Below are 14,039 nucleotides of genomic sequence, written 5' to 3' on the forward strand. Positions count from 1 at the left end.
TGTGTTCATTCTCTCCAGTGAGTGCTCTGAGATAGTGATTTTTGCTGGGGCTGCTTAGGTGGTGGCTACAGGTTTGAGGTTTTTCTTCTTCCTAGTTTCGTCTCAAGGAACTGGCCCACACTGCTCTGAAAGGACCCTGGGGACCTTCAGCTTCCTACGTGTTTTCCACATAATTTCTTCAGGATTACTGAGAAACCACAGAGTTAGCTGGGCGGATTTTAGACTAAATTTTACCCGTTTGTCTGATCTCCCGGCAGATTTGAACTGGAGCGCGCTAGGTTTCTGGTAGTTCTCCGTCACCCTGACGTTAGTGAAATTCACGTGTTTGAATCGGTGATGGTATGAAACTGTATGCTTACTTCTATGCAGAGTACATCAGGAGAAACACTGGGCTGGAGGAAGCACAAACTGGAATCAAGATTGCCGGGAGAAATATCAATAATCTCAGATACGCAGATGACACCACCCTTATGGCAGAGAGTGAAGAGGAACTAAAGAGCCTCTTGAGGAGAGTGAAAAAGTTGGCTTAAAGCTCAACAACATTCAGAAAACGAAGATCATGGCATCTGGTCCCATCACGCCATGGGAAATAGGTGGGGAACCAGTGGAGACAGCGTCAGGCTTTATTTTTCTGGGCTCCAAAATCACTGCAGATGGTGATTGCAGCCATGAAATTAAAAGACGCTTGCTCCTTGGAAGGAAAGTTATGACCAACCTAGATAGCATATTGAAAAGCAGAGACATTACTTTGCCAACTAAGGTCCGTCTAGTCAAGGCTATGGTTTTTCCAGTGGTCATGTATGGGTGTGAGAGTTGGACTGTGAAGACAGCTGAGCGCCGAAGAATGGATGCTTTTGAAGTGTGGTGTTGGAGAAGACTTTTGCGAGTCCCTTGGACCGCAAGGAGATCCTACCAGTCCATCCTAAAGGAGATCAGTCCTGGGTGTTCTTTGGAAGGACTGATGCTAAAGCTGAAACTCCAATACTTTGGCCACCTCATGCGAAGAGTCGACTCATTGGAAAAGACACGCTGGGAGGGATTGGGGGCAGGGGGAGAAGGGGACGACAGAGGATGAGATGGCTGGATGGCATCACCGACTCGATGGACATGAGTTTGAGTGAACTCCGGGAGTTGGGGATGGACAGGGAGGCCTGGCGTGCTGCAGTTCGTGGGGTCGCAAAGAGTCGGACACGACTGAGCGAGTTCTACGCATCAGGTGGCCAAACTATTGAAGCTTCAGCATCAGTTCTTGCAACAAATGTTCAGGACTGATTTCCTTTAGGACTGATTGGTTTGCTCTCTTGTAATCGGGACAGTGGTGATTTTTTTTTTTTTTCTTTAGTGCTCTTTTTTTTTTTTTGGCTATGCGTGTTACTGTTGATTGCCGTGTTCTAATGCTGCGAGCGACTTTGAGCACGTACTTACTTGGTAATATGATATGATGTTGGTGTGGTTTAGTCACTAAGTCATTCCCGACTCTACGTTACTGCCAGGAGATAAGTTCTTCTTCATACACGTCCTCTGAACTTTACCACCATTCTTGCTTCCATTTTGATTGCACTTTCCGTGTCACCTTAGAGTTTACACAGTTTGAGTTTTTAAAACGCGTATCCTCGGGGCACCCTGCTGCTACTGCTAAGTCACTTCAGTCGTGTCCGACTCTGCGCGACCCCATAGACGGCAGCCCACCAGGCTCCCCCGTCTCTGGGGTTCTCCAGGCAAGAACACTGGAGTGGGTTACCATTTCCTTCTCCAATGCATGACAGTGAAAAGTGAAAGGGAAGTCGCTCAGTCGTATCCGACTCTTAGCGACCCCATGGACTGCAGCCCACCAGGCTCCTTCGTTCATAGGATTTTCCAGGCAAGAGTACTGGAGTGGGGTGCCATTGCCTTCTCCGAGGGGCACCCTGGTGTGTTCTTAATAACAGAGACTGGCAATAGAGTCAACAGTTTTTGCTGGGTACCTGAGCCCACGCTTTCGAGGTCCTAATGGAGAACTGAAGCCCACAAAGAAGAGCTAGATAGAAACTGCCTCAGTCTCTTATTGCTTTTAAACTCCCAACCCTAAAAATAGAAGTGTCCTTCTGTAGCTGTGTGTCAAAGAACAAAACAGTTACCTGGCCCAAGAGCTGTGAAACAGTAAGAGGACATCTGGTAGGAAGCATAAATTGCTGCGAGTCTGTCTGTACCAGCAGATAAAGTACCTTTGTGAGGGCTAACAGTGCTGGAGACCTCCGGAGCTCTTCCCAGGGTCCAAACGAATATGACAACCACTTCTATTTCTCCTTTCCAAATCTCAGCTAGTATCTACAACCCTGCTTTAACGTCTGCTAAATCCAACATCTGAGACATCTTGGAGTTGTCCTTTTTTTTTTTTTTTTTTTTTCCTTTTCTTTTTAAAACCATGTGTTGAATAGGTAGCATTTTTCTGTTTCTTTGCATGTTTCACTTTTGTTTACTGGACTCTTTGAATGATACATTATAGATACTCTGGATTCTGGTATCTTCTCCAAAATGTATCAACTTTTGTTCTACTAAGCAATTTGATTACTGGCCAATGACTCTGAACTTGTGTAGGGCTGGATTTATGGATTGTGTTGGTAGATCTGTGGAAATCCAAAGCCCTCCTTGATGTGACTCAACCTCCAAACACTGCTAACCTTGTCAGGTCTTAGTTTTACACTTTTTGGGGGGAGGATCAAGAGTAGGCCTTACACCAGGGTATGGTCTTTCCTCCTAAAACAGTCTTTCTGGAATATCAACTGAATGCTCAGGGTGATACAGAGTTAACAAGGCCTGAATTCCAGTGTTGCCAGCAGAGACTTCTAAAATCTCTGTTCTGGTTTTCATCCCAATAGCATCTGTTGTCCCATGAGCCTCGCATAAGCACTCCACCCATGAGCAGCCTAGCACTCAGCAAATGACTGGCAGGAGACCCAATATAGACTTTTGAAAACTAGCCTGTAAACTGTTCTCTCCTTTCTGGTTCTCTACAGATTCTAGTTGTTTCAGTTGCCCTCTGACCTCCGCCTCAGCTTTGTGTGAGCACCATGCTCTGCTGGAATTCCAGCTTGCTGTACCACCATCAGGTCATTTCCACGACTCTCTCTCAGGCACTCACAGTCTTGCACTGCCCCTGTCCAGTGTGTATAACCAGGTGCTTCACACATTTTGCCCATTTTTATGGTTGTTTAAGGCAAGCAGCAGCACAAGCTGGAATCAAGATTGCCAGGAGGAAATATCAATAACTTCAGATATGCAGATGACACCACCCTTATGGCAGAAAGTGAAGAAGAAATAAAGAGCCTCTTGATGAAAGTGAAAGAGGAGAGTGAAAAAGTTACTTAAAGCTCAACATTCAGAAAACTAAGATCATGGCATCCGGTCCCGTCACCTCATGGCAGATAGACGGGCGAGCAGTGGAAACAGTGGCTGACTTTATTTTGGGGGGGGGGGGGCTCCAAAATCACTGCAGATGGTGATTGCAGCCATGAAATTAAAAGACGCTCACTCCTGGGAAGGAAAGTTATGACCAACCTAGACAGCATATTAAAAAGCAGAGACATTATATTTTGCCAACAAAGGTCTGTCTAGTCAAGGCCATGGTTTCTCCAGTAGTCATGTATGGATGTGAGAGTTGGACTATAAAGAAAGCTGAGCACCGAGGAATTGATGCTTTTGAACTGTGCTGTTGGAGAAGACTCTTGAGAGTCCCTTGGACCGCAAGGAGATCCTACCAGTCCATCCTAAAGGAGATCAGTCCTAGGTGTTCATTGGAAGCACTGATGTTGAAGCTGAAACTCCAATGCTTTGGCCACCTGATGCGAAGAGCTGACTCATTTGAAAAGACCCTGATGCTGGGAAAGATTGAGGGCAGGAGGAGGAGGGGACGACAGAGGATGAGATGGCTGGATGGCATCACCAACTCAATGGACATGAGTTTGGGTAAACCCCGGGAGTTCGTGCTGGACAGGGAAGCCTGGCGTGCTCCAGTTCATGGGGTCTCAGAGAGTCGGACACGACTGAGCGACTGAACTGAACTGAAGTGATCTGAAGGCAAGAAGTCGAATCTAGTGAAATTATTATACTATGGCTGTAGGTGAAAGTCCTGGATTATTTTCAGTGACTTTAAAATTAAAGCTTATGCTGGAGCATTATGATATATAAATAATTTGAACATTGTTTTCCATATTTACAAATGACCTGGCTGAAGAATTTTTTTTTTTTAACTTTATTAACAAGTGGTACTAAGACTGATCTGGGCCTGCTGAATTCACTTTCAGCATGGTGATCTCACAGCACCACAAGGAGATACGGCTCAGTATCCTGTTCTTTGGCTATGTTCCAATACTTCAACTACATGCTACTCCAAAACATGCCAATTTGTCCTAAGAATTATTTTGAGCTAAAGGCATTTGGAAAACAGCAAGTACATTCTTATCACCAGAGACAGGAAGTCAAGGCCCAGAGAAATCCACACAAACAGATTTTGTTAACTCATATCTTCCTTTAGTCTTCCCATATATTTTACTTTTCCATCATCACCTCTCTTTGTTTGACCTAGTATATAAAAGCTTGGGTCTAGCCAGTTCTTTGGGTTTTCACTTTCCTATTGGAGTTCCCATTGTCATGTGACAATCAGTATATTTTCCTCCTGTTAGTCTGTCTTACGTCAATCTAATTCTCAGGCCTAGCTGGAGACCCCAAGAGGCTTAAGGTGAAGTTTGCCTCTCCTGCAAACTCTCCTAGGACCACAAAAGAAAGGATTAGCAAAAAGCTGTCTAAAAGGGACAAGAGGGCACTTGGTGTAGGCTTGGTAGACCTAATAGGAAATGTTAGAATTCCCAGAATCAGATGGGTGGAAGGGTGTCTCCTTAAGACAAAGGTTGCTAGGGGAGACCTAGAGAGATAAGCTGTCATATAACTGGGGACCAGTGACAAAATTTCTCCTTTGAATCTGTCTCTTTCCTCTCCTTTCCTATTCTTCCTCCTAGTTCTGCCCTTCTTTCTTCTGAGTCTTCCTTTCCATTTCTTTCCCGCCTGTAATTAGGCTGCACCCAGGGCCTGGGGCTTGGTCCCACCAATGCCTCTATGTGTTTGGGTTTTTAATCTTTCTTCTACCAAAAACCTCCCTTGGTGATCTGCTGAAACCTGCACAGTCTTCTTAGATCAATGAATTTTAATGCACAGAATCAAATACAGTTGTCTCTGGGGCTTCCACAGCATTATAGAAAGAATGAGCAGGAAGGCTGAGCTTACACAATCAACCTCCCATACTTAGACCCAAGATAACCCTAAAGTTGGGGTGGTGCAAAATAAGAGATCATGGGATCTGCCAGCCTCAGAGAAATTAAAACTACTGTACATTACTATTTTTACTATCCAAACTGAGAAAATGTAGTGGTTCCTGAAACAGAGTTCCAATGAGAAGGACCACAAGCTCCCTTGTGGCCACTATGGGGAGCAGTACAGCCCTGAAACTGCGGCTACTAATCCAAAGAAAACCAAATAAAATGCACTGGATGCTGGGCTATGTTCAAGACTTTGAAATTAGAAGTTTTGCACACTACAAACTGAGCTAGCAGGATGACGAAGAACCATGAGCTTTCCTCCCTACCAGTTTGGGATCAGTTGCCCAAATGTAAAACGGCTTAGCGAAGACGACCGAAGGCAAACTTGGAGAGCTGCTAATGAGGAACTAGGTTTGTAAAAAGTGTAATGGACTCCCTCCTCCCCGAGGCTCGTGGCAGTAAGTCACGGACCAGGCCTACTACTGTGCTGCTTCTGAGCTCAAGCAGAAACCAAGCTCGTGGGTGGAAACTACTGCCCAGAGGTGGGGTCGGGTTGAGGGAGCAGCTTCACCCTCTCCAGGTCTTGTAGAAAGGCCTCTCCCTACTCATTTCCGCCCAGATGGAACCTCAGACATGCAAGACAGAATGATCTTTTCCAATTCATCGCGAGAATGAGATTCACCAGATCCACCTTCTTAGTCCTGTTATTGGAATTTTCTGACACTCCACAATTCTGAGTACTTTTCTCCAAGGGCACCAGGGAGAGTTCACACAGCACCAAATGCACTTTCTGTGTCTCAGCACACCCCCACCGCCGCATCTTCCACTTCTTCTGTGGGGGCTGTTGGGGAAATAAGAAATCCAGACTCAAAGAACACGCATATTAATAAATAGAGTATTAGCTAATTTTATTACTGAGGAGAAAAGTCAGAGCTCCTGCTTGCAGGGACCCCACACAAGACTACAATACTGTTGTGGACTTCCAGCTCTATTAATGTGGGATTAAAGCTGCAGTTGTCATCATCCTACCCAATCAGCATTACTCCAGGAATGATACTAAGCCTTCTCTGACAGTGCACCTACTTGACAGTACGCCAGGTTAGTAACATTTAACATTCCTCGGCAAGGAGTGCAGAGAGGCAGCGCGCCGCCGACTCCTGGCCGCAGAGGGCCCCTGGGGGGTGTTTTCAACAGTCCTGTGATGAGCCGGGAGTGTGCTCCCTCTGCCGCGCGGGGCCGCGGGCCCCTCGCCACCCGCTTAGAGGTTTGGACTCCTCAGGGCGTGATGGTCTTTAACCAAGCATTTCAGAGAGGAACATCAGTCATTCCAATTCGAGAGTAAACAATCGTGGTCTGCGCGGTGGCGGACAGAAAGGAGGCAGGGAAAGGGTAATCAAAGCGATCTAACCAAAACAGGCATTTTCCGTTTTCTTTTGGCCTTTTCCCTCAGTGGCCAGAGCACTAGCAGCGCGCTCTCCGTTCCTCCCCGGGCTGCCTCCACTCCCACTCGCTGTCTTCTCCTCTTCGTCAGCTTTTCCTGGTCGACCCTCCCCTCCCCTCAGGACGGACGACCCCAGACTGCGGCTGAGTCGCAGTCCACGGTGGGCAGCTCGCTTCGGTCCTAATGCGCACATGTCCAAAGTCGGGACCTTTGCCTTGTTCTTAATCAGCTCCAGGAACAAAAGCGCCTCCGGCTTGGAGAAATCTTTCCCGCCTTCCGTTTCCAGAGTTCCTCATAGGTCCAAAAGCTTAAGGGCTTCCCTGGTGGCTCAGAGGTTATAAAGCATCTGCCTGTAATGCGCGAGACCCGGGTTAAGCACACACTGAAATTCTTGGTTGCCCTAGGACCTTGGGGTAGTATGCATCCTTCACCCAGCATTTATGAGTGCCTACTAGGTGCGATGGACATGAGTTTGAGTAGGCTCCGGGAGTTGGTGACGGACAGGGAAGCCTGGCGTGCTGCAGTCCATGGGGTCGCAAAGAGTCTGACATGACTGAGCAACTGAACTGAACTACTAGGTGTGAGGCCCTGCCCTGGAGGACCCGCTGCATCGCAAGCAACAGCTGGAGGCACAGGGCGTGGGCAACGCAGTGGGGGCACAGCCGGTTCGTGTCCTTGGCACGGAGTGGTAACGTGGACATCCTCAGCCCGGGAGGCTGCGGTAGTCACCTGGAGCAGAGGGGGCGTTGAGGTGGGGAGGAGCCGGTGGGAAGGCTGTGGATCTGGCCTTCGGCAGTCGGAGCCCCCTTAGCTGACTCCCAGAAGTTCTATCGATGTCCAAACGTGACCAGCGACACCTACTCTGGGCTTCAGGGTCTCGCGCACACCTCGGGTTTCCGAAGTATGGGAATATGAAGATAGTCACGGCGAGAGGCTGAAAAGCAATTTCTGGGATCAGGATACAAATTTAGAGCACTAAGTTCCCATGTCTCTGTGGCGCAATCGGTTAGCGCGTTCGGCTGTTAACCGAAAGGTTGGTGGTTCGAGCCCACCCAGGGACGTACCCTTTTACTTGCTCAAAGTCCTTTCTTGCAACTTCAGGTTATCTCAAAGTTCTGGAGGCAGCAAAGTCCAAGGTCAGAGTCCGGGACAGATATAGTTCTTGGTGAGGGTCTTCTTCCCAGAGGCTTGCAGAAGGCCTGTACACTGAGAGGAAACTGCTGTCTCTTCTGTTTTTATAAGGATACTAATCCCAGCATTAGTGAGGGCTACACCCTCAGGAATTCATCTAAACCTAACTACCTGCCAAAGGCTCCACCTCCTAATACTGTTACACTGGGGAGTTAGTGCTTCAACATATGAACTTGGGACATTCAGTGCAGAATAGGTGGTAACATAGACATTCCTCAAGTGTCTAAAATGCCTTTATAGTGACTTAATTGCACAGACTTAATAGTCACATGAGTGGGAGAGAAGTTGTCCTGTGTAGTTCTTTTATTTTTTCTTCCTGGAGAGCTTGTGTGTGTGTGTTTATACACAGAAAATCAAGGAATTATAGAAAGGTACATATACTGAGAAAATTCTCACCTCCACTACTCATTCCCGAAGGCCAAATACCAACCTGATGGTTATCAATAAACAAATTTATTTTTAATAAAGTCAACAGCTTGACTGTATGATTTTTATAACAAAATAGTCACCTACTTTATAAATATATATATTAAAAGCCTTGGGCAAGCCAGGCTATATTCACCTGCTGTAACTCAAGCTTGACTATAGGATGCTGAAGCCACAAGGCCAGCCATGACTGGCCAATTTCTATGACTTCTTAAAGCATTAGGATCTAGAAATTCGACAGAATTTTCTTTTGTTTCTTTCTCCCCTTGTTTGCTTGTCTGATTTGAGCTAGAAGCTCACAGATAATTAATTTAACAAATAAAAATGAAAAGAAAAAAATCTAAAACCTCTACATTTTGAAATTTCAGTTGCATTACCAGTATTTTTGTGGAAAAAAGAATCTAGCTTTGGTATGAAAAACAGCCAGTTAAAAGTATACGTACATACATATCTCCAGTCCAGATATCATACAGGTCTAAAGACAACAAATAAATATTCTCAAATACATGAAAGAATTCAGGAAATAAAAAAAAACCTTCTTTGAAAAACCTGTTTGATACCAAAATGCAGCTAATGAGATGCTTTCACAATTAAAAATTTCAGGACTAGAACTGTACAACACGAAGCATGAACCCAGTGGAAACCATTAACATTAATAATAATGAATCAATATTGGTTCATCAATTGTAACAAATGTACCACACCAGTGCAAGAAGTTAATAACAGGGGAAGCAGTGCAGGTGGAGGAGAGGGAGCACATGGGACTATTTATTTTTAATCTCAAGAATGGAAAGACCATATTTGCTGGGTATTATGCATTTGTTCCTCCAGATATATTCTCATCATTAGCCACACTATTATACACCCCAGAAAGAGTCTTCTTGAACTGTGCAGAAAGACTGCCCATTGCTTCTTGTTGGCTACAGCCAATGGGATGTACTGACTGGGAATGGGGAGGGTGGGAGGAATATGAAGTCAGCGTAATTGTTTCCTGCAGGTTGGCAGTAGTGTTCTTGGCCACTCCCCAGGACAGTTACTGTTCGGTGCCACTATACTACAGTTACAGCCTTACCTACAACTATTGCTTTCCCAGGTTCTAGAAACAGCTCTCTCCCCTTGGCCAATCAGGCCTAGTAACTGCTTTTCACTATAGCTAGCCCTAAGATGTTGCACCATCTATTTAGTGACTGCATCCCCTTCTTAGAGCCCAAGAATCCTGAGTTGAGAGGTCCCAGGAAATCCTCTTACTCCTCAGCAGGTCTGGGTTTCAGAGGGCCTCAGGGAATATGCCCACCCCACTCCAGTATTCTTGCCTGGAAAATCCCATGGATGGAGGAGCCTGGTGGGCTGCAGTCCATGGGGTCGCAAAGAGTCGGAAAGGACTGAGCGACTTCACTTTCACTTTTCACTTTCGTGCACTGGAGAAGGAAATGGCAACCCACTCCAGTGTTCTTGCCTGGAGAATTCCAGGGACCGGGGAGCTTGGTGGGCTGCTGTCTATGGGGTCGCACAGAGTTGGACTTGACTGAAGCGACTTAGCAGCAGCAGGGAATATGCCACAAAATTATCTGAGAGCTCATTTCATCTGTTCAGCTCATTAGCAGAACAATTACAACTTTCTTCCTTCAGAAAATACCCCTAATAAAACTTCTACTGTCTTTTAGGGAAATTTTTTTTCTAAGAATGACATAAAACTCAAAATCCCTAGGGAAAGAAAAAAAAAAACCAATACCTTTACCTACATAAAAGGTTTAAGAATTTGTTTAGCTAAAAAACGGCTTCCCTGATAGCTCAGTAGGTAAAGAATCTGGCTGCAATGCAGGAGATCCCAATTCAATTCCTGGGTCAGGAAGATCCCCTGGAGAAGGGAAAGGATACCAACTTCAGTATTCTGGCCTGGAGAATTCCATGGACTGAGTTGGACAGATCTGAGCCACTTTCACATGTACATATGTAGCTTAAAAAAAAAAAAAAAGGTAAATGAAGCACTCAACATCTGGCAAAGCCAAGGCCTGGGTGATTCACCCTGTAAAGATATAAGTCACTTTTATTATTATTGTCATTATTTTTTTATTTTGGACTGTGCTTGGTCTTTGTTGCTGCACAGGCTTTCCTCTAGTTGAGGTACATGGCCTTCTCATTGCAATGACAAGCCACTTTTAGATTCAGACGGTTTATTACTTACATATACAGCAAAAGGAAGAGTAATTGAAGGTATAGACTTCACGACTTCTCATCTCCAACATCCAAAGAGATGTCACTGAAACAAAAGGGGTCAGTGACTGTAATGCAAGTTGTGGGATACCCTGTTATTGAAGAGTTAATTCTAGACTGCAGCTAAGAGTTTTACAATCTGCAGCTGTCCTCAGAGAAGGAGTGAGGAGGTAAGCAGAATGCCTTAAGTGTGATTAGAAGTTGCAAGGCAATGAAAAACTGTCCCAGGGTAGACAGGGAGGGGAATGGAAACTGTCTCCTGGCTGTTCTTTACAAGCCTCCCATCCTCCCTGTTTGGGGACAATCGCAAGGTGCTTTGCCTTGTGGTAAGTTTCACAATAGTTTCACTTCAAGTCTTCGCTTGTGTGGCCTGTGCAAATACATAGAAGGTCACCTGGGTGCCACAGCAGAACTGTTCCTCTACAATATTCAAAAGACAACAAATTGGTAAAATACTTGAAACATTACAACATATGAAAAGCTTTTTTATTTAGTATTTATTTTTAGCAAACTTATATATGCACATAGCTTAGAAAGTCAAACACTTACAAACCTGGTAATGAAAACCGACAGTCCCCTGAACCTCTCTGCCATTTCTTGCTCCCTAGAAGTAACTACTTTAAATTCTTTTAATCAGTGATTGGTTATTAATCTGTTTCTATAAACAAATATTGTTAATTCTTGATTTTCTAGTTTTAGGCACTTTATCTCTCCTTTACATATTCCCACTACACTTAGCACTACACACATGTATATACATTTTTCACTTTTCCATTTTCCCAATTGTGATGGTTAATTTTATGTGTCAGTCTGGCTAGGCCATGGTACCCAGATACTGGGGTCAAATATTAATCCAGATGTTCCTTTGAAGGTATTTTTTAGATAAGATTAACATTTAAGTCAGTAGACTCTGAGTAAAGCAGATTATCCTCCAAAATGTGAGTAGGCCTCATCCAAGCCATTGAAGGCCCTAAGAGAAAAAGACTTAGATCCCCAAAGGAAGGAAGAATTCTGTCTCTAGACTCTGTTTTCAGGTGAGAGTTACAACATCAATCCTTTCCTGGGTCTCCAGCCTGTTGGCCTACCCTGAAGACTTTTAGATTTACCACCCTCCACAATAACATCTCTGTATACAAACTAAACTTCTATACACATATGTGTGTATCCTCTATTGGTTCTGTTTCTCTGGGAAACCCTAATATATCAATATGCTTATGTCATAATTTTGAAAGATTAATGATTATCATTTTTACTATACAAACTGTTAACAGAGAATTTAATGTAATCACTTTTTGAATATATTTTCCCCTTGGCAGTAACAATTACGTTACTTTTCCACTTGCTTAATTTTCCATGTATTTATTATTGAATTATAACCAATTTCTTTAAGTCTTCTCTCAAGAGCTTTCTCATTCTTTTCTACAGCTATATTTAATTGTGTGGTTGTATTGCCATTTATTTAGTCACCCCCAAACTGATGGACCTTTGGAGAATTTCCAATTTTTTAGTTAATAGAAAGTGTTTCCTGAATGACTTTGTACACAATTTCACACTTGTATAGGTATATTGTAGGATAAACTTCAAAATGTGGATTGCTGAAGTTAAAAAAAGTTTTTATATTGCTCAAAAAGAACCCTGTAGAACTTGTACCAATTTACCCTCTTGTTAACAATGTTTATTCACTCTTCAAAAAATTTACCATTTCTTATAGCTGAAAATTTATTTCAACTTAGTTTTAAATTGCACTATTAAAAAAAAAATAAATTGCACTACTTTTGTTAATAGTAATGTTGAATGTTAAGTATCTTCTCATATGGGCAATAGCCTTTTATATTTTCTATTCTTTATATGTTTGCTATTTTTTATTGGGTTATTGGTTTATTTCTTTTTGGCTTATAGTTCTGTAAATATTAGGGAAATTAGTCTTTTGTACATGATGTGTGTTCTAAGAATGTAGATGTCCAGCATGGTATGATAAATTTGATGCAGCCACAGGAAAGGAGGAGAACCAGAAGAGAAGGTTATCGGTAGGGTGTTCAGTTGAACAAGTGGGGAGCAGTGAGAGCCAGGGCCTGTGGGCTGCAGCCTTCATTGGGGTCCTGAGTGGAATCTAAGGAAAGCAACCCAAGACGGAGAAAGAGAGGAAGGAAAGAGGAAGAGGGAGCAGCAGGGAGTCAGGGAAGTGGAGGGAGGAGGGGAAAGTTAGAGTCCCTGTTGGGTTGCTTTTCAAGGGGTTTCAGTTGTTTTTGTGTGTGCATTCACAAGGGGCCTGTGAGAAGGATGTTGATACACCGAAGCATTAACTCAAAATGGAGGGTTTTTAACACAATATGAGTTGCAAATACTTCCCCAAATTGTCGTTTGTCTTTCGACTTTTCTTATGGAGATTCCATTCATTTATATAGTGAAATTCATCAATATTTTCTCTCAGGACTGAGTTTGTGTAATAGTTAGAACAGCCTTTTCCACACACACACCAAGAAAACAAAATAATTTTCATGTTTCTTGTAAGAATTTTATGTTCCTTTTCATTTTTATTTTAAATCTTTGATCAATTTGGAATTTACTTTTATGTAAAGGATGTCACTGGGCTTCCTTGGTGTGGCTCAGTGGTAAAGACTCTGCCTGTGATGCAAGAGACACGGTTTTCTTCCTGGGTCAGGAAGATCCCCTAGAGGGGGCCATGGCAACCCACTCTAGTATTCTTGTCTGGAGAGTTCCAAGGACAGAGGAGCCTGGCTGGGTACAGTCCATGCGGTCTCAAAAAGTCTGACAAGACTAAGCGACTGAACACACAAAGGGTATGATATTCACTGACCGTTATTTTTTTTCTCAGACAGCTACCTAGTTATTAAAAAAATGCTCATTAGAATTATTGATTCGAGTCCCTCTTTCTACTATATTACATTTCTTTATGTATTTTGGTCTATTTTTGGACTTTATGCTGTCCTATTGATTGCTGTTTCATTCATACAAGATATTTTATAACTTTAATCATTATAATTTATGGCATTTTAATATTTCATAGGATTAGTCCATCCTCATTCCTCTTTCCAAAAAAGAATTTCCCTGACAGTTACTGCTTGTTATTTTTCCATTTAAACTATAGGGTTATATGTTATCCAGTTTAAATTTTTTTAAAATTTCCAAAAAAAAAATTTTCTTGACATTTTAATGAAAACTGTTAAATTCAGACACCAGGTTAACGAGACGTGTTCTTTCTGATGTTGAGTATCCTACCCAAGAACATGGTACATCTTGGTTGATAAGAAAGGAAGTTGCTCTAATACAGCTGTTCCTGAACTTAAGCATTTATCCAAATCACCTGGTGAGTCTGTCTGTTCGGCCCACCTCAAGAGTTTCTGAATCTGTAGGTCTGAGGTAGGGCTTGAGGATTTGCATTTCTCAAAAGTTTCCAGATGATTTTGGTGATGTTTGTCTTGACACAATACCTTGAGAATTGGCTACTGTATTGA

General features: G+C 43.4%; 1 non-coding gene across 1 annotated transcript; it reads left to right on the forward strand.

Annotated features, from left to right (window-relative positions):
• The first annotated feature begins 7,719 nt into the window (after positions 1–7,719).
• On the forward strand, positions 7,720–7,793 carry TRNAN-GUU. Its single transcript has one exon. It is a non-coding gene; the product is annotated as a tRNA-Asn (tRNA).
• The last annotated feature ends 6,246 nt before the right edge of the window (positions 7,794–14,039 follow it).

This window comes from Oryx dammah, unplaced genomic scaffold (genome assembly GCF_014754425.2).
Source record: "Oryx dammah isolate SB20612 unplaced genomic scaffold, SCBI_Odam_1.1 HiC_scaffold_28, whole genome shotgun sequence".
Lineage (NCBI taxonomy): Eukaryota > Metazoa > Chordata > Mammalia > Artiodactyla > Bovidae > Oryx > Oryx dammah.